Raw genomic sequence first — 22,358 nt, 5'->3', positions numbered from 1 at the left:
AAGACCACTTGGGGAAGAAAAGGTTTGTTTGAGTTATGTATCTAATCTTTTCATTGACAGAAGTCAAGGAACTCTGACGAAGCAGGAACCTGGAGTCAAAAATGAAAAACAAGAGAAGAATGTTGCTTACTGGATTGTTCCCCATAATATTATTCAGTTGAATGGACAGAAGGAAAGTCAAGAAAAGATAAACACCCAATACTGAGGGTGGGGATCCCTAGGTCTCATAAAGCCATCCATACAACACTGAATTAATGTATTATTTATTAGATTCTAATAAACAAAGCTCAGCCTACTTTATTGTACAACCCAGGACCACCTTCTCAGGGGTATTATTCCCACAGTGGTCCGGGCTCTCCCACATTAATTAAGAAACTGTCCTATAGACTTGCTTTCATGCCAGTCTGATAGAGGCACATTGTCAGATAACTCTAGCTTGAGAAAACTTGACAAAGACAGTAACACACTACCCTTAAGATAAAGCCTAAAGATAACAAAAAAAAAAAAAGGATTATACTTGAACTAGAGATAACTCAGCACTTAAGGGCACTTGCTGCTTTTGTGTAAGACACAGGTTCAGTTCCCAGAACTTCCATGGTGGTTCACAACCATCTGTAACTCCAGTTCTAGGGCTCCAGGAACCAGGCACTCAAGTGATGAGCATATACATACATTCAGGCAAAATATCCATATATGTGAAAATAATAAAATAAATGAACATTAAGGTTTTTTGAAGATTAGCTTTGTCCTCAGGTGGCTCTGCAGAAAAGCCTAAGTAGGAAAGTGATCACACCCCGAGAGTGCTGTGTAGAGCGGCCAGGAGGTCTGGAGAAGAGGTGCCTGAGACAAAATCAAAACACTGGAGAATTCTTCTCTCTGGGAAAAGGACTGTTTCTTAGTTAGAGTTCCTATTGCTGTGAAGAGACACCACGACTATGGCAACTCTTATAAAGGAAAACATTTAATTTCAGTTGGCTCACAGTATAAGAGGTTTAGTCCTTTATCATCACAGCTGGAAACATGGGAGCATGTAGGCAGACACTGTGCTGGAGAAGGAGCCTGGAGTTCTATATCTTGATTTGCAGGCAGCAAAAGGAGACTGTCCCACTGGGCATGGCTTGAACACATGTAAGACCTCAAAGCCTGTCTCCACAGTGACACACTTCCTCCAACAAGGTCACACCTACTCCAACAAGGCCATACCTCCTAATAGTGCCACTCCTATGGGTCTATGGGCCAATTACATTCAAACTACCACAGATTGGAAAGACTTCTTGGATGATATGGCAATGACAAGGGAGTTGTTTACATACAAACGGTAGGGAAAGGTTCAGACAAAGAAAAGTACATTGGAAAATCTCAGAGGCTGTTACAGCAGGTCTCCTTGGCCTGGAAAGCTGATACTATCTCAGGAGCTCCCAGCATCATAGACTTGCCCTGTGCCACAATGCAAGGACCCACAATATTTAGGCTGTTATTTGTTTGTTTGTTTGTTTGTTGAAAAGCACACATCATGGACCACAGCAGAGCTTTGCTGGTTATTTTATGAATGCCCAAAGCACATTTTCTCAAATGTAGCCTAAGGGCCACTTGCCTCAGAACCAAATTAATTATTTTTTGTTTAATTGTCCCCATAGACCACTATACATCAATGCTACATTCTTTACCCTGTCGCTCAAATTGTGCCAATTTTGGCTACTGAAAAGTCTTTCCATTCATATCCTTTGTGTGTGTGTGTGTGTGTGTATGTGTGTGTGTGTGTGTGTGTGTGTGTGTGTGTGTGTGCAAGTTTATATGTGTGGGTATGTTCACATGTATATTTGTCCATGTGAAGGCCAGAAGTCAATGTCAGAGGTCATCCACATTTACTTTTCTATTTACATTTTGGCACAAAATCCTTCACCGAATGTTGATTTTGCTTCAACTACACTTACTGGTGAGCAAGCCCAGAGAGTCCTCTGTATCTGACATTCTAGTGACAGAATTACAGGTCTGGACCACTAAAACCAGCTTTTTCATGGGTGTTCTCATGTTTGCACAGCAAGCACATTACCAACTGAGACATCTTCCTAGCCCCATCTATGCCCTTTTAACACCTGATGAATGTGATTGTTTAGGTCCGTTTTGCTCAATGTTTTGACTGTTACGGTGGTGACACGGGTGCACACATTTGTCAACGTTACAGAACCATACATTACTAAAGAATGGGTTCTAATGCATTAAATTAGATCTTAATTCAAATTAAAGTAAAAATTATGAAATGCCAGTCAATTAACACAGACTAACGCTCTGATGTACAGACAAATAGAAGAAGGGAGCATATGGTATGTTCTCAGACACTGGAAATGATGTAGGCACAGACAAGGGGATGGAATCAGCACAATGTTAACAACCACTGCAAGTACAAGTAAACAAATACGCCTCTTTCACATTTTATATAACTGTGCAATAATAAAAACAAATTCATGTGGAGAAAAACTGTTAAGTGGTATATACAGGCTACGGACTTTGTGAATAGCTGTTTATCTAGTAGCTCCATAGTCTAATACATCCAGTGGTTATATAGAATGCAGTACAAATTCTACACATGGACAGTGCCATTCAGGAATGCCATCAGCTGAAAATACTTACAGTGAGATGAGAGAATGCTCTCGCTTCTATGCCTGACCTTCAGTGGCCTTCCTTGTGCTGTCTAGGAACATACAGTCTTCTTCACTTTAAACACTCACAAAGTCTGCCTGTCTCATGATTGTAACTTTAGACCCACAGAAGACTGTGGAATCCTCAGATACAGACCACTAAATCAAGGCAAACTAGCTCAAACTCAGTATCTCACCATTTACATTTGAATATGGATTTACATTTCCTCCCTTGGGATAAATATTTTAATAACATATTTTTATATCTAATCTTGAGGTGATCCGTGTGTGTGTGTGTGTGTGTGTGTGTGTGTGTGTGTGAGTGTATGGTTAGAATAGATAATCTATTTCCAGAAACATGTTTTCTGATACAGCCTCTACCCAGAGCATCCTTTGCTTTACTGATCTTCTCCTTTACACAATCAACAAATACTTATTGTTTGCTAAGGTCTAAGGAAAGATGCTTGGTCCTAAAGAAGAAAAAGTGCTAGACAGGGGATTCACAGTCTAGTATATATGCAAAAAGCAACACAGATATAGGCTCTCTCTCTCTCTCTCTCTGTTCTCTTGCAGTATCTTTCTCTCACATATAGAGTGACTGAGAAAGCAAAAAAGAGAAAGACAGAAAGAGAGAGAGAGAAAGCAACAGAATATGTTACACAAATGAGAATAACAGATAAGGACTAGAGAAAGCTGATGAGTAACAACTCCATGGTGTGGCTCTGTTAAGGGGGCTGTCAGGGGGGCTCAGTGGTGAAGAACATAGACTGTTCTTCCAAAGGACCTGAGTTGTGTTCTCAGCTGTGAGGTGGCTCATAATCATACATAACTCTAGATCCGAGGTAACCAATGCTTTCTTCTGACCTTTATGGGCACTTGTACTCATGTGTACAGACTTACACTCAGACCTAGACATATGCACATAATTAAAAAGTAAACTCTTGAGAAATAAATAAAAGAAATGTTATTCCAGCAGCCGGATGCACTGGCTAAATAATATAAATTAACATATTAAAGAAAGGCTACGAAAATAAAATTGCTAAAGATTCTCAGAAAGCATTTTAGGTTTTCTTTGTTGTTTTTTTTTGTTTGTTTGTTATTTAAGTAGGAAAGTGAGTGGAAACCATGCAGGGAGAACTGCAGTAGCAACGGTGAGATAAAATTCTGTCATTTATGAGAACTGCATGCATTTTTGGATGATTACGCAGCAGGATGAGCACAGGGAATACAGGACATAAGTCCACTAGCATTTGGAAGCAGGCTACAGAGAAATTTCCATGCCATAAAAAGACACTTGGACAATTCGGTAGGCAATGGGAATTATTGGAGACTCTTCAGCCAAACCGAGGCTGGGCATCATGGGAACTGAACTTTAGAAAACTTTTAGTTAAAGCAGAAGCAACATGAACAGGAATGTGACTTTGAACTTCTCACGACCCTGTAGGTATTGGAAGAGCCTGATAAAAAGGTACTTGGCCTTCTCTTCATTTTCACTCTGGTCTGGAGACTCTTTTCAGCCACTTGTAAGCCATGCTCTACTTGTATAGCCAGCTCTCTTCCCACACATGAAGCCTGGCTTTGTTCCAGAGGAGAGTCAGCTCTAAAAACCAGAGCTCTGGTGATGGTTCACAGGCCCAGTGAAGCCCAGACCTTAATCAGGGTGACCAACTTTAGCCTTGTTTCCTCCCAGAAGCTGACTGTTTAACACCAACTACTGGGTTGGAAGAATATAAGTCTTTGCTTCAATGAACTGAGGTAAATCTTTTTTATTATCATTTATTACAATTTATCCAATTTGTATCCTGGTTGTGGCCCCCTCCCTCATCTCCTCCCAAACCCACCCTACCTCCCTCTTCTCCTCCTATGTCCCTCTCCTAGTCCACTGATAGGGAAGGTCCTCTTCCCCTTCTATCTGACCCTAGCCTATCAGGTCTCATCAGGACTGGTTGCATTGTCTTCCTCTGTGGACTGGCAAGTCTGGACCCCCCAGGGGGAGGTGATCAGAGAGCCTGTCACTGAGTTCATGTCAGAAACAGCACCTGCTCCCCTTACTAAGGAACCCACTTGGAGACTGAGTCTATGGGCTACATCTGAGCAAGGGTTCTAGGTCCTCTCCATGCATTGTCTTTGGTTGGGGTATCAGTCTCTGCAGGGTACCCAGGGCTCACATTTGTTGTTGTTGTTTGTTTGTTTGTTTTTTGTTTGGGGTATTTTTTTTTGCACTGTTGGTCTCCTTTTGGAGTGCCTGTCCCCTCAAGATCTTTCTATCTCCCCTTCTTTCATAAGACTACCTGTAATCTGTACAAAGTTTGGCTATGAGTCTCAGCCTCTGCTTCAATACCTCGATCAGTAGAGTCTTTCAGAGGCTGTCTATGGTAGGTTCCTGTCTTGTTCCCTGTCTTCTCCTGCTTCCAATGTCTATCGCATTTGTCCTTCTGAATGAAGATTGAGCATTTTCCCTAAGGTCTTCCTTGTTTAGCTTCTTTAGGAGTGTAGATTTTAGTATGTTTATCCTATATTATGTGGCTAATATCCACTTATGAGTGAGTATATACCATGTGTGTCTTTCTGCTTCTGGGTTACCTCACTCAAGATGATCTTTTCTAGTTCCCACCATTTACGTGAAAATATGTTTTCATTGTTTTTAAGAGCTGAGTAGTATTCCATTGTGCAAATGTACCACAATTTCTGCATCCATTCCTCCACTGAGGGACATCTGGGTTGTTTCCAGCTTCTGGCTATTACAGATAGAGCTGCTACAAACACGGTTGAGCAAATGCTCTTGTTGTATAGTTGAGCATATTTTGCATATATGCCTAGGAGTGATATTGCTGGATCTTGAGGCAGCACTATTCCTACTTAAAATTCTACTAGAGAACTCCTTCAACTGATAAACACCTTCAGCAAAGTGGCTGGATACAAAATTAACTCAAAAAATTAGTAGCCCTCCCATACACAAAAAACAAAAGGGCTAAGAAAGAAATTAAGGAAACCCTTTCCAATAGCCACAAATAACAGAAAGTATCCTAGGACTCTAACCAAGCATATGAAAGACCTTTATGAAAAAACTTCAAGTCTCTGAAGAAAGAAATTGAAAAAGATATGAGAAGATGGAAAGATCTCCCATGCTCATAGATCGGTAGGATTAACATAGTGAAAATAGCCATCCTACCAAAAGCAATCTACAGATTCAATGTAATTCCCATCAAAATACCAACACAATTCTTTACAGAACTTGAAAAAACAATTTTAATTTCATATGGAAAAACAAAAAACCCAGAATTGTTAAAACAATCCTGTGCAATAACAGATCTTTTGGAGGTATCTCCATCCCTTATCTCAAGCTGTACTACAAAGCAATAGTAATAAAACTATGTGGTACTGGCATAAACACAGAATGGTGAATCAATGGAATCAAATAGAAAACCAAGAAATAAACCCACATACCTACAGATACTTGATTTTTGCCAAAGAAGCCAAAACTATACAATGGAAAAAAGATAGCATCTTCAACAAATGGTGCTGGTCTAACTGGATGTCTACATGTAGAAAAATGCAAACAGATCCATATTTATCACCTGCACAAAACTAAAGTCCAAGTGGATCAAAGACCTCAACATAAAACTAGACACACTAAACCTGTTAGAAGAAAAAGTGGGGAAGAGTCTTGAGCTCATTGGCACAGCAGACAACTTCCTGAACAAAATACCAACAGCACAGGCTCTAAGAGCAACAATCAATAAATGGAACCTTGTGAAACTGAAAAGTTTCTGTAAAGCAAAAGACACTATCATCAGAACAAAAACGACAGCCTACATGTTGGAAAAGGATCTTCAGCAATTTTGTATCTGACAGAGGGCTAATATCCAAAATATATAAAGAACTCAAAAAGTTAAAAGCAACAAATCAAGTAATCCATTTTAAAAGTGGGGTACAGACCTAAACAGAGATTTCTCAACAGAGAATGACAGAGAAACATTTAAAGAAATGTTCATTGTCCTTAATCATCAGGGAGATGCAAATCAAAACAACCCTGAGATTTCACCTTACACCCATCAGAATGGCTAAGATCAAAAACTCAAGTGACAACACATGCTGGAGAGGATGTAGAGAAAGGGTAACACTTCCTCCATTGCTGGTGGAAGTGTAAACTTGTAAATATTCTTTAAAAAAAATAAATAAAGGCTTCTTTTCCTTCCTGTAATCGTTCAGCTTGAGGAAAGTTGCTTACACATGCGAGTTTTCTGAATCTCAGCAGGGATCACTTGTTAGAAGTGTGGGAGGCCACTCTCTGAAGAGCAATCCACCCTCTCAAGAGAGATGTGGAAGTATTTAAGGAGCCTTTTGTTGAATCTGTCTGGAATAAAACAATTCTCTCACGATTTATTACAAAAGTTTGAGTTCTTCAGTGTCAGGATTTTAAGTGACAAAAGATGGACAAGAGTTGTATACTGTCAACTACAAAGCATTGTTAGAAGCAAAAGATGACCCAAATGAATGGACATGACTCCCATGTTCCTATTAAGATATCAGTGCTTCATGTATTCGTCTATATACTAAATAAAATCTCAGTCAGAGACCAAGGAGAAGCCAGGTGTGGCAGCACACTGGTGATCTTAGAACTTTGGCAGTAAAAGCAAGTAAATCAGAAGTTTGTGGTCTTCCTGGGCTACATAGCAATTTAAAGGCTAGCCTGGGCTACATGAGACTCAGGCTCAAAAATATCTCAAGAGAGCTTTTATTTGTCTACTGAAAAGCAAATTCTAATGAATAGAGTAGCATATATATATATATATGTATACATATGTGTATATATATATATACACACACACACACACACACACACACACACATATATATATATATATATATATATATATATATATATATATATATATATCCTTTATGCTAGTCTATAGGTGATATATAAATGTAATGGCTTTGAAGGGGAAAACCAGGTTGTGGCACTTACCTAAACTGATCTTAAGACTTACTGTAATGCCATGATTATTAAGAGAATGTAATACTGGCACAATATCACAATATCCCATGCACAGCAACAGAACATAATGGAAGGTCCATAAAACACCACACATGATAAAAATCAAATTACTAAAGATACAATGTCTGTTTTTCAAGAGGCTCTAAGTCTACTGGAGATTATGAGTGAGTTTTAAAAAATTATAATTTTGTGTAATAAATGCTACTGGAACCTAGATAAGGGACCTCTTACTCACCAGAGAGCACCTGGGAAGCTTCACTAGGGTAGCTGAATGAAAGATCATTTGAATTCACAAGAAGGCAGGGTGAGATAACAGCACTATGGGTAGCACCATATGGGCAAGAACAGAAGCACAAGCGAGTCCAAAACAGTTGAGTTCATCACAGGTCGCTATACAAAGTGCTGCAACGGTGCATGCTGGGAGTGGCAAAAAAAGGCGTAGGAACATTGGAGCTACAACACGACACACCTTGCACAGCCAAAGGGAGGCTGAGATTTATTCCAAAGGTGAGCAAATCTACAGGAAATTTTACACAGGCCTTTGACGTGGTCATGTTTTTGTTCTGAAATATTACTTCATTAGAAGGATTTTTAAAAAGTGAATTTGGTAAATTTTGAAGTGGAGGTAGCAAGACCAGGCAGGATGCTACTGTAACTACTTTTGGTGGGACTCACTGGAGGCTTTCCCCAAGGCAAAGGCAATAGGTGAAGGTGAGATACTGAAACACTATAATCAGGGGAGGGATGTGAGAGGTGACTGAATTGTAAAGCGAAGAAAGAAAAAGGTGTGAGGATGGGTGACAAATGTTTCTCTCAATTCAGCTTTTTGTCAGGTATAGCCTGCAGCCTCTGAATGCATTTAAAGGTAAAAACTTTCAAAGAACTCTTTCAATAAACAGCCAGCCCAGAGTAGAGGCCAGGAGGTAATGCAGGGTAGTACATCATAGACCACCTGTGCCATTTCAATGCCACTTATTATGTCCAGTTCATGCTCACCTTCCTACAGGCATCCTTATGCTGTACCCACCAAGTACCTGGGAGAATGCACACAAACAGAGCTGGAGAACATGACTCAGACATTGTGTCTTAACTAGAGTTAAAATGAAAGCATTCTCAACCAGTAATGAGACTTGAGTCCACCCGAGTCCATAATCCCTCTCCTAGTCCTGCTTCCAGGCTCTCACTCTGCAAATGATTTATCTATTTCAAGTCCTGCCAAGCTTGAGCCCAGTGCTTTCCAGACACTAGACTATAAATGGCTGAAGTAATAACGGGAAAGGAGCAGAGGTGAAAGGTCAGTGGGCAACTGTTTTTCTTTAGCTCTGTCTGGACTGAGTAACCAGCCAGCTGGGGTCAGGCCACCCCACCTTTTATTACTCAATGAGACAACTCACATGAGCTCATCTCTGAGCAGTCACTGGGACTCTGGAAAAGTCCTCAAGAGTCCACAGACCCATTGTAGATCATCTCAAGACCCCCAACGCCACTTATATCTCACTAAACCACCAGAAACACCCCACACTACCGAGTGGGGCTTATTTACAAGACTGTGGGGTTGGTTTTTTGTTGTTGTTTTTGTCTGTTTGTTTTTAGTTTTTAAGAGAAGGAAAACAGATAGAGGTCAGCCCAATTGTGATGCAGATGGAGGAGAGACAGCCTCAAGTGATCCCTGAAAACTAGCAATCCCTAGTGTTGCTAGATCCCTTCCCTGGGGGAGACATCCATAACACCTACCCCTCCTCCAACAGTCCCAGCCTCATAGTGAGATAAGATAGCACCAAAGTTCACTCTCAGGAACCAGAATTTTTTGGCTTTATACACAATATAATGAGGGCAACTGTAGATCAGGCACACTAGAAGGGCTTCATCCAGCATGATGACCCCCCCCCCTCCATGGCCACATGCATGCAATCCTGTTTATGTACTTCTAGCCACTCCCTGAGACCATGTGCCATTACAGCACAACTGCATGTACCAAGCTGAGAGGAAGGACTGGATACTTCAGTGAGGGTCCCGCAATTGTCCCCACCACTCCTTCTATGAGGGGAGGTCAACGGTCAACTAGTCATGATGTGGTGATCTTTTACAATTAGGAACAGGTGAACTCATGAAGATGGCTTCAAAGACAGCATGGTACAGAGAAGGAGCCACCACACCATCTCTAAGTAACAATGACAGCATGAGTGGGTTTACAAACAAAACAATCAGCTATGCTAAGCTCTCCTCCAAATCTCACTCACTTGGCCGTCCCTGATAATACCGATGTGTATATTTTCATGATCAAATGAAGAGTGTTTTTAGAAACACTTATTCTTCATATATATATATATATATATATATATATATATACATGTAGATGTATATGTGTGTGTATACACATATATGCCTCACCATGTAGACCAGGCTGACCTCAAACTCACAATGATCCACCTCCCAAATGCTGACATTAAAGATGTGCATCACCACACAAACTTGAAAATAATTATTAACTTACAGACTTGGGACCAGTTCCCAGTGGAGTCAGCACACTCATGTGGAAAGCTTGCTTAAGTTTATTCCTCAAATCCCAGTAAGAAGCCTTACAAGCCTTACCCATTTTTGGGAATCACTGATGTCTAAGTCGCTGTTAAGTGTTGGCTTAATATTTATTTATGTACAATGGGAAGGGCAAGGGAAGAATCTAAACAACATGCATTGGCAAAAGACGTGCCTGGCTGAGGCTGATCTTGGAAAGGGTTAGTATCTGTGCAAGTTTTGTGTGGTTTTCACAATGGGAAAAAAAAAAAATCAAGTCAGAGTCCAGCAGAGACTTTGCAAATGAGAACACTAACCAATGAAAACTAAGCAAGAACCAGTCACAAAGCTCTGTATAGTTGTCTTCGTTGCTATAGCAAAAGTAACACATAATAAGTGTTCTAAACAGCAGAAAGTTGAGTCTCTACAGTTCTGGAGACCTGAAATACCAAAACCAGGGAGGAAGTTTGGTGGTTGATCCTGATGAAAGCCCTCTTGTGGTGTGTCGATAGCAATGCCATTGCTGTGTTCTCCTGGTGTAGAACAGAGAATGAGGAAGCAGATGTTCTAACCCATCTCAAAAAGACAAGCTCTCACTGGGAAGGCTCTCATGATCCACTCACCTCCCAAAGATTCCGACTCCTGTCAGCTTTACTTACCTTTGCTGTTGGTTGAGTTTTCATTTTTTTTTTCTGTTTTGTTGCTGCTGCTGTTGCTCATTTTGTTTTGTCGTTGTTGGTAATGGTGAGGTTTGAGGGTTTTGTTTTGCATTGTTTTATTGTTTTGGAGAAAGGTTTGCCAGGCTGACCGCTAATTCTTGGCAATCCTCCCACCTCCACCTACTTAATACTAGAATAACAGGAGTGAGTCACCAGTCCTGGCTACCATAAGGTCTTAAATTAATGGATGAGTCTGTTAATTCTGACTTACTAGAATATCTCTGTCTCTCTGTCTCTCTCTCCTGTTAAACTGGCACTTAGAAGATAAGACCTGCTTACACCATTTGGCCTGTGCATTCCAACAGTAACTGTTTTCTTAGTGAAAAGGCTAAGAAGCCAGTAGTTGCTCACACCATGAGGCTCTTTCCTCAGCAGCACCAGTCTAGTACTCAAGGACTAGAAGATTCTTAGAGAGCCACTGGCCTTCCATTTTGAAAGCCTAAAGAAAGCTGAATGCTGGTAGCAAGGAGAGATTATCCATAACTGCAGCAATGGGGCAGATGAGTACACCAGAGAGACATGAAGGCAATGAGCCAAAAAGCCAAAACCCTCATTTTTAAAGGCCATACTTGGGTATCCTTGAGTTGGTTCATGTGTTGGTTTGTGGGTTTTGTTATTTCTTGTTTTTAGTTCTTGTTTTTGTTTGATCTTATTTGAGACAGAGTTTTTACTCTATATGGTGTTGCCCAGGGTGGCATCAAAATCATTGGCATCTTCCCCAGTACTGAGATTACAGGTCTGAACCATCACACCTTCTTTCGGGTTTCAACATTTAAATTTAGGGGAACACAAAGGTGCTATCTATACTAGTTGTATACTATACCAGAGAACTTTACTGCTAGCCAGACCTGTTCCTAAATTCTCCAATATTCTTACAGTTAATAGAAACTATATATGCATATATATATATATATATATATATATATATATATATATATATATATATATATATATATATATATATATTAGTACTGGCCAGTGAGTCTTAAGAAAAAGTGGTACATGTTATTTCTAACACATTTAAGTGATGGTGCTCAGCCGTCCAGCTCCTCCTTCTTGTTTTCTTTGTGAAGACCTGGACATCAGATTTTCCAATTGGCAAAGATACATGAGACAGGAAACTGAGAAATTAAATCATGGCTTGACACAGAATTGCCCTCACTGGCTGCCAAAATCATGAGTGAGAAGTAGATGTTTATGTATTGGGCTACTGGAGTTTCAGGATTTGCTTGTTATCATGCTAAAGCCTAGATTAGCCTGACTAACAGAGATAACAAGCAAGAAATCAAATCGGAGACTTGGGCCTGTGTGCTTACAAAATAGGTTTATTCACTGAGTCGATGTTGAACAAGAACTGATTAAGAATTATAGTCAGGGCAGAAAGGGATCAAAGCCAGCTAGCTGCCTGCAAGCAGAGCCTCATCCTACCACTTCCTTGGAACAGTCTTTCTCCCATGTTATAAGACATCTGTGATGTGAGGGTGCATCTGAGTGGCCCATAGACTTTGTAGTGTGGTGGAACTGGAGCAGGAGAAACCAACACTACACAAAGTTTCTTACTAGGCTTCTCTGTGTTGCCCTTGGCACCCTGAATGCTAAGACACTGTCTTCTTCACTGCCAAGCACTCTGGGTGCCACACACCTCCAGGCCTCTGGTAAATGTAAGAATGCCTAAGATAAACCCCCACTTTGCCAGTTGCTTTCCTCATTACTGTGACAGAATCATTACAAATATTACAAGCATCCCACAAGCAGCAATGCAAGATAGGAACGATTTGACTTTGGCTCATGGGCTGAAATATGACCATAACAGGGAAGCCACAGCAGGGGGAGTGACTGGAAGTTCCGGAGGTGGATGTGCACGGGTGCCTGTTCACATCTTATTAAATCAGGAGACAGGGGACAGGAAGTTGGGCAGGGCTGTAAAACTCAAAGGCCTGCCCTCTAGAGACCTACTTTCTCTACCTGGGCTTCGCCTACCCTTCCAAAACAGAGCCACGAAGTTGGGACTAAATGTTCAGATAAATGGGCCTGTGGGGGACATTTTCTATGCAAACCATAGCTAACCCACTTTGCCTTGAGCTTATGTCCCAGATACACTGTACACCAGTGAACAAGCTATGTCTCTGCCTGTGCTCCACTTCTTTGACTATCAAATAGAATATCTGAGTTTGATGATACCAAAACACTTTGCAAACTAGATTTTCTTTGAAAAGACTACTTGGGAACATAAAAAGAAATTAATTAAAGGGCTGGGAGATTACTCAATGTATAATAGCATTTGCTCTGTAAGCATGAGGAGCTGAGTTTGATATCCAGACCACACAGAAAATGCTGGGCATAGACAGCCATGTTGGTGAGACTTTACAGGTTTGGAGGGAGAAAAGGATAAACTGATGTGATTATATGATAATCTCAAAATGAAAGTATTTTTTAAAGATACTATCCATACCTGTAACCCAAGCTCGGGCTGGGGGAGGGCAGGGACAGGTGGATCTGGAGATGCCATTGGCTAGCTAGGCGAGTTGAAATAGTGAGTGGTCCTACGAGAGACTGTCTCAAGACGATAAGGTGGAAATTTATTTAAAAAAAAAACCATCCAAAATCATGCTCTGGCTTTCACATAGGGGTGTACATACTCACATGCATGTGCTATACCACACACACACACACACACACACACACACACACACACACACACACGCATGCATACAAGAAATTGAAACTGCAACTGTTGAGCAAAGCGTGCTCATGCTAAAGCTATGCAGGAAAACCTGAATATCTTCAAAGCCAAATAACACCACTGGTTCTTTTTATTATTAGCTACAGAAAATGCCCTTCCCATGATAAAAAAAAAAAAAAGTACCCCCCTCCACTAAGCTGGCTGACTTAGAAAACATTTATTCCTGTCACACACCAAAGGAGGACACCTTGAGGAAACACAAGCTCTCTCTTGTGTTATCAGATAATTGGCTGCAGAGATCAGCTTATCTGTACTAAACAAGAATTACATGCCCCAGAGTTCCTTTATCTATCGACTACTACACTCATCTTCAGACACGTTTAACAGAAAAATATATTGCCTCCATAAACTGTTATGCTAGCATTGATTTTTTTTCCTTATGTATAGAAGTTCCATATTTCTCTATCACTCGCTGATCAACCTGATCTTTTTTTATATACCAAATATGAGAATAGTTCAAGGGCTTTGCCTTGAATTTTGGTTATGTTCCTCTAAAGGAACATTCTGCTTTTTATTAAGGGAGATTGCCTATGAAAATACAGCGAGGGTGGCTCTTATTAGTGATCTACTACTGAAATTCTTTTTGCATGCTCCCCTGGACCTATCCTTCCTTAAAAGCTTCGCACAGCACAGAATAAGAATAAGAACATGGGCTTTGTTGTGAGGAGAACCTAGTTTTCAATTTCTAGTTCAGAAATCCATTGGCTCCATGGATCTTAACTTCGCATGTCACTTAAGCTCTCTCAGCCTCGGGGGAAAGCAGGGTATCAGTACGTTATGACAGTGCTGTGCCCACCACGCATTGGGTGGCAGCTTATTATTAGATGGTTAGAATTGAAAGTGTCATAGTGACCTTGAATCATTGTCTTGCAGAGCAAGAACTGCTAAGAGAAGAAGAGCTTTGTGGTTGCTCTAAGACGCTTTTGAGTTCCACTTCTGCGTTGCTGTGGCCCCCACCACTCACTCCTCTGTCCCAGATTTCATCAAAGATATCCTAATTAATAACTCCAGGGAAGGCGTTTTGATTGGCATCTTCCTGGGCCTCCTACAGACTTTGTAAGCTCACTATTTCTAAGACCTCCTGCCCTCTGCACACCCAGGATCCCTTGCTCCTTCGCAGAGCAGGTCCAGCTGATGAGAGCATGCTTATCTTAATTTTAGTGTCCCCGGAGTATTTTCCTAGGCCATTTTCCTTTATGTTGTACAGTTACTTGAATTCTTCTTGTTCTTCCTACATAATCATTCCCAGATTTGGACCTCCCAATCTAGACAGACAGCTCCAACCTGTCTACCTAGAGGTCCTTTAGCTGCTTCATCTTCCAGCCACAGCACCAGAACTTAATTATTTGAATTCTATACTAAGTCCACCCATCGCCCTTCTGGTGGGCTCTTCTTCAATCAGCAAAATGACCATTTAACAGACAGCAAATAAACAGGAGCTGTGTTCTAACTCTGAGCTTCCTCTGCACTCTACTCCTATGCTTAAAACATCTAGAATCATTCTTTGTTATGAATCCATGTAACAACACCACACTCCAGCTTAGGTCTTCATCCCCGAGAATTACTTCCTCATTTACGTGATGGAGTCTCCCAGGCTCTGAATACACAGCCTTCACACAAGCAGAATAAGCTGTCTGCAAGAAGGCTACTCCAACAGCGGCCCTCAGACAAACGACCTGTTTTCTAAACATGACAGAACAAGAAAATTGGGCCAAAATGTGACTCAACCACAACACTAAGCTTGCTTCTCATTCAGCTGACCTTTTAAAATAGCAACATTTACTTGATGAGAGAAGGAGAGCGGTGGCTTCCATTCTAGCCCTGGCTTCTTGCAGCACTGCACATCAGCTCTAGAACGCACATCAAAATAGAGTCCCAGTGTGCACTGTAAGACAGTCTGATCTGAGGCCTCCTTTCCTCTTCAGTCACATCTGCCATTGTGATCAACTCCATTTCTCCCTCATCATCCCAGATCTGTCTGTTCCCCTCTGTCCATAAACACATTTTCAAGAAGTGCACAAAGATGTATCTTCATCCCTCCTGGTGTCACTATCACCATTATCTCCATCCAATGCCCTGCTCAGCATGGCAAGTTTGACATTCTTCACCTCATGCTTTATAACCATTTAATTACACATCTCTATGTAAAATGTTAGCCCCTGGAAGAGAGAAGATATGCACTATCCTGGTCTCATTTATATTGCTTTGAAATACTACTTTAAGAAAAAGCAACTGATAGACTAAAGGGTTTTTTGGTTTTGGTTTCAGTTTTTGTAGCTTACAGTTTCAGGTTGTAGCCTATCATGGTGGAGATGTCAGGCAGGAACTTCCAACAGCTACACACATCACATCAACAGTTAAGAGCAGACAGCGATGAATGCATCTGTGTTCACGTACTTGTGCTCAGATTGGTTTCTCTATTCTTTAACAGGCGAGGATCCATGACACCCACTGTGGGCTGGATCTTCCCACATCAATTAACCTGATTAATAGAATTGCCCCACAATCACAAACATAGGCCAGCCCAGTGCAAACAACCCCTCACTGAGACTCTTTCTGGGTGACTCTAGGTTTTGTCAGCTGGCAAAGCTGACCGTCTCAAGCCTAAAACAGCTGCTCCAGGAATAAGTAAACCCTCAAATCTCAGTTGACTTGACAACATTTTCTGATCATTCGAAGCCCCATGCATAATGAAAAAGTAGCTCTCGCCAATGGGGTCTATTGCATGGGCCAGATTCTCTAGTTCATTGAGTTCCTTTTTTAGGTCTTTGGTTTTCTGATGATGGTGAAAAGAAAAACCACAAGTTCATTTTAGTAGTCAGGAATGGAAGTGGCCTACATCACTCTTTTCACACCTATTAGCTAGAAGCCACTAGCGAAGATTCACATGACCTCAAGTGGACTCAGATACAGTGGGACATAGCTATGTGCCTGAGGTAGGGGGAAGAAACTCTTCAAGAGTGTCAAGCAGAGCCCTGGACACATCAGCCCTGGACTCTAAACAATTATCAGTGGTTCTTACGAAACTCTTTGTGAATGAATTACAGCTGTTCTCTTGGGGTTAAGCAAGCTGTTACTCCATCATCTACCAGGTCTGCAACAGAGAAAAAAGACTGTTGATGAAGACCTGGAGGAGAGCTGCCTTCAGCTGGACACAGTCAAGTGCTTTCAACAGCCATGACCGCACAGGAAGATGGCAAGTAAACACTAAGGAGAAGGGCAGGAAGCCAAGTTCCTTTTCTTTAGAAGGTAAGCCCATCTCATGACACGTCCATCAAACCTCCTTTGGGATTTGAAACAAGTTCCCTGATAAAGAACTTCTAACTCCCGGCCTCATTCATCCTTCAATTTATAGTTTTCATTTTCAGGAGCTTAAAGATGAGCAATAAAAAGTCCTACATTGGCTGGGCAGAGGTGGCACATGCCTTTAATCCAAGCACTCAGGGAGGCAGAGGTTGGCAGATCTCTTGTGAGTTTAAGGCCAGCCTGGTTTACAGAGTAAGTTCCAGACAGCCAGATCTACACAGAGGAACCCTGTCTCGAAAAAAGCAAAACAACGACAAAAAAGTATTACATTCCATTTCTAATTACATCACATTTTCCCATGTCTCTCAGATCCCTAGAAAAATCCTTAAGTGTTCTCATTAAACCCAAACAACTTTCTCATTTTATTTAACTGAAGCCATTCTTCCATAATCTCTTGATTTCAACTTTTTATGGCACCCTTTAAACAAAATGTAAATTTAGAGCTCAAACAGCTTAACCAACATCCCTTTAAAGGAATAGAATTTAATAATATGACCAATTACATAATCAAAGTTCATGATGATATTAATAGAAGGTGGTATGAGTTACACCAAAAACACAACACACTGCTAGAATATGATACAACTCACTTTAAATGTATGCATGGAAACACCTATGACCCACTTTTAGGAATGGGACTGAAGCATTCCTTTGTCTATTCCCTGATTGAAGATAACAATTAAGATCTTTGTTTCCTAATAAGTGTAACATAATAAAACAGCTAATCAAATGTTCCACAACAGATGATTTGTAGATGCATAGAATTACCAAATATAAGCACTCAACATGGACTGCAACTTCGAGGACATGGCACCCTTATCTTCAGAGTCACAGGGCAAAGTGAGCTAAGCATCCTACTGTAAGTTCTCCCAACAAATCACTTATCTTCCCTTTACCACACCCTCAGTCCACAAACCAGTGTGAGACTCAAAAGTCAGGCTTGTCATACTTCGTCTGCTTTTTCATTACAACTGAGAGAGATTTATGATGCAAAGGATCATACCAGTGTTGGCCTTCAAGCCTCTAGGCCTGGCACTAATGACATGTAGGCAGCAGGCCTGTCTTTACATCTGTCGTCTGCCCCGACTTCTGTCAGCCAACATCCGTACTTTCTGCATACTCGTCACGGATGCACTGTAGCACTGGTCATGCTCAGGGCACTGGCTGGCATTCTTGCTGGCTGCTGTAAAGCAGAAAACACACTTCATGAAACGAATAAGCTGACTAAAAGAAAAGGCTTGTAAAACCCAATAAATATATTTCAAAATTATTTACTGAATACCTGCTGATGCCAAATACTGCACTTAGTCTGAGGATCAAGTCGTATGAAATAGCATATCTTAGTTAGGGCTACTATTGCTGTGATGAAACATCACAACCAAAGCAACTTAGAAAAGAAAGGGTTTAATTGGCTTAAAATTTCACAGCACTGTTCATCACTGAAGAAAGTCAGGGCAGAACATGGAGGCAGGAGCTAATACAGAAGCCAGGGACAGGTGCTGCTTACTGACTTGCTCCTTGTGGTTTGCTCAGCCTGCTTTCTTACAGGACTACCAGCCCAATGGGTTACCAGACCACAATGGTCTGGGCCCTCCACCATCAAACACTAAGAAAATTCTCTACCACTGACTTCCTTTCCAGAGGACCCAGGCTCAATTCCCAACACCCACATGGCAGCTCACAACTGTCTGTTAACTCCAAGATCTGTTACCCTTACACACACATACTTAAAGGTAAAACATCAATGCACATAAAATAAAAATAAATAAATTTTAAGAATAATACATTTATTTTTATTTATTACAATTTATTCATTTTGTATCCCAGTTGTAGCCCCCTCCCTTGTCTCCTGCCAATCCCACCCTCCTTCCCTCTTCTCCTCCCATGCCCCTCACCTAGTCCACTGATAGGGGAGGTCCTCCTCCCCTTCCATCTGAACCTAGCCTATCAGGTCACATCAGGACTGGCTGCATTGTCTTCCTCTATAGCCTGGTAAGGCTGCCTTCCCCCTCAGGGGAGGAGATCAAAGAACCAGCCACTGAGTTCATGTCAGAGACAGCCCCTGCTCCCCTTACTAGGGAACCCACTTGGACAATGAGCTGCCATGGTCTACACCTGTGTAGGGGTTCTAGGTTATGTTCATGTATGGTCCTTGGTTGGAGTATCAGTCTTGGAAAAGACCCCTGTGCCCAGATTTTTTGGTTCTGTTGCTCTCCTTGTGGAGCTCCTGTCCTCTCCAGGTCTTTATATCTCCCCCTTCTTTCATAAGATTCCCTGTACTTTGCCCAAAGTTTGGCTATGAGTCTCAGCTCAGCATCTGCTTTAATGCCCTGCTGGGTAGAGTCTTTCAGAAACCCTCTGTGGTAGGCTCCTGTACTGTTCCCTGATTTCTCCATCTTCTGAAGTCTATCCCATTTACCTTTCTGAATGAGGATTGAGCATCTTGTCCAGGGTATATACTCACTTGTGAGTGGATATTAGACATATAATATAGGATAATCATACTAAAATCTGTACACCTAAAGAAGCTAAGCAAGAAGAAGGGCACTGGGTAAAAGAATGCATTTTAAAAAATAAAATGCTCTAAGGCTTGCCTACAGCCCAATATTATGGAGGCATTTTCCTTTTGTAAGAATTTATTTATTTGTTTGTTTATTTTATATCCTGATGCAGTTTTCCTTCCTCCTCTCCTCCTATTCCTTCCCCCACCTCCCTTCCCATCTATTCCTTCTTCTCCCCCCCCCCCCAAAAAAAGGAAATGGAAACATTTTCTTAATTGAGGTTCCCTCCACTAAGGTGACCATAGCTTCTGTCAAATGGTGTAAAACTATCCAACACATAGGGTCAAATTGACACAAACAGTATGTATGTCAATAAAATCTGTATGAATAAAGCAGTTAGGGGGTAGATGTGGTAATGGTATTGGCAAGTGTGGTAATAAGTTACAACAAAAGTATAAAAGCACATATTGAGTAGCTATGTGCTTTATAGCAAACATAATAATTGCTTTATCTCCATAATAATTTCATAAATGATAGCATGATTATCCTGTCCTGCAATTGAGAAAACAATGCAGAGATCAAGTAACTTTCCCCAGGTCACTAGAATCAATCAGTAGGCACCGAATCCAGTCGGTTACAGATATTTGGGGTGCAAATAAAATGGAAGCAGGGAAACATCTGCAGGAGAAGTGGCATCACTAATTCTTACAGAGGAGTCAAGGGTTGCAGAGGAAGAAGAAAGCGGGATTTTTCAGGAGGAGACAGAGCATTGGCAAAGGTACTGAGGAATGAGAGGATGTGTAACATTCAGACTGAACTGTTGGAGACTAGAGTTCAGAGCAAGGTGCTCACAAGGCAAAGTGCAAAAGATGAGCAGACAAGAAGTGGACAGAGTTCCAAATCTGTTTGTATTCCACTTGGGAGTATGGACATTTGCTTGCAGATGGTGAGGAGTGATGCCTGTTCTGGGGCCTTGGCCAGCTTTTTGTTGTTGTTAAACACTGGTCTCTCCTCAAAGATCTTGCTCTATCCTCTTCTCATTTCTGTTTAGCCACTAATATATCATTTTTCAGTTGACTAATAAACTCCTTTCATTGTCCTTTCTGTCTTTTAAGAGATTCTTGGAAATCGTCACAACTTCAAATATTTGTCCCCTTTAAAGAAAGTTCAAAGTTTGTCGTTTTAATTAAAATTCATCAGAATGTAAAATAATGTAAATAACCGCACTTGAACAATTACCATATTTCATAAAGCTTAAGTTAAAGTCAAAGCCTAAATTATGAGATGGAGCCTCCTGAAAGAAATTAAATTTATTGAAAAGATGGTAGAAAAGAGGATGAAGAAGAGAGAAAAGATGAATACAAAGACAAAGAAGAAGGGTCATAATATTAGGCTACAAGCACTTTAAAAAATCAACTCAGCACAAAATTAAAGTCCAAGTGGATCAAGGACCTCAGAATAAAACCAGACACACTAAATCTGTTAGAAGAAAAAGTGGGGAAGAAACATGAACTCATTGGCACAAGAGACAACTTCCTGAACAAAGCACTAACAGCTCAGGCTCTAAGAGCAACAATTAATAAATGAGACCTCATGAAACTGAAAAGCTTCTTTAAAGCAAAGGACACCATCATCAAAACAACAGCCTACAGACTGGGCTATATCTGACAGAAGGCTATATCCATAATATATAAAGAAGTCAAGAAATTAGACACCAACAAACCAAACAATCCAATTTAAAAATGGGATACAGCACTAAGCAGAGAATTCTCAACAGAGGAATATCAAATGACAGAGAAACACTTAAAGAAATGCTCACCACCCTTAGTCATCAGGGAAATGCAAATCAAAATGACTCTGAGATTCCATCTTACACCGATCAGAATGACTAAGATAAAAAACTCAAGTGACAACATATGCTGGAGAGGATGTGGAGAAAGAGAAACCCTATTCCATTGCTGATAGGAGTGCAAACTTGTACAACCACCTTAGAAATTAATCTGGCGATTCTCAGAAAATTGGGAATAGTGCTACCTCAAGACCCAGCTATACAACTCCTGGGCATATACCTGAAAGATGCTCAACCATCCAACAAGGACATCTGCTCAACTATGTTCATAGCAGCTTTATTCGTAATAGCCAGAATCCAGAAACAACCTAGATGTTCTTCAATGGAAGAACAGATACAGAAAGTATGGCACACATTCAGAGCACAAGGCCTATCCTTAAAAGTGATCTACTAAAATCTGTAGTCTTAAAGAAGCTAAACAACAAGGAGGACCCTACAGAAGATGCTTAATCCTCACTCAGAGGGCAAACAGGATAGACATCTGAAGTAGGAGAAGACAGGGAACAGGACAGGAGCCTCCCACAGAGGACCTCTGAAAGATTCTGCCCACCATTGTATCAAAGGAGATACTGAGACTCATATCCAAATTTTAGGCAGAGTGCTGGAATCCCTATGGAAGAAGAGGGAGATAGAAAGACCTGGAGAGGACACAAACTCCTCAAGGAAAACAACAGACCCAAAATACCTGAGTCCAGGTGGACCTGCAGAGACTGATACTCCAACCAAGGACCATGCCTGGAGAGGATCTATACCCTCTGTTCAAAGGAAATCCATTGGCTGCTCAGTTTCCAAATTGGTTTAGTAGTAAGGGGCTGTCTCTGACATGAACTCAGTGGCTCTTTGATCACCTCCCCCTGGGAGGGTGCAGCCTTGCCAGGCCACAGAGGAAGAGGATGCAGCCAGTCTTGATGAGACCTGATAAACTAGGGTCAGATAGAAGGGGAGGAGGTTGTCCCCCATCAGGGGAGTAGGGAAAGGGCATAGGGGGAGAAGTGGGAGGAAGGGTGGGACTAGGAGGAGAAGAGGGGAGCTATAGGCAGGATACAAAGTGAATAAACTGTAATAATTAATTAATTAAAAAATAA

Source organism: Psammomys obesus, unplaced genomic scaffold, assembly GCF_907164565.1.
Source record: "Psammomys obesus unplaced genomic scaffold, mPsaObe1.curated_primary_1811, whole genome shotgun sequence".
NCBI classification, from domain to species: Eukaryota; Metazoa; Chordata; class Mammalia; order Rodentia; family Muridae; genus Psammomys; species Psammomys obesus.
Note: the sequence above shows the minus strand (reverse complement) of the source record.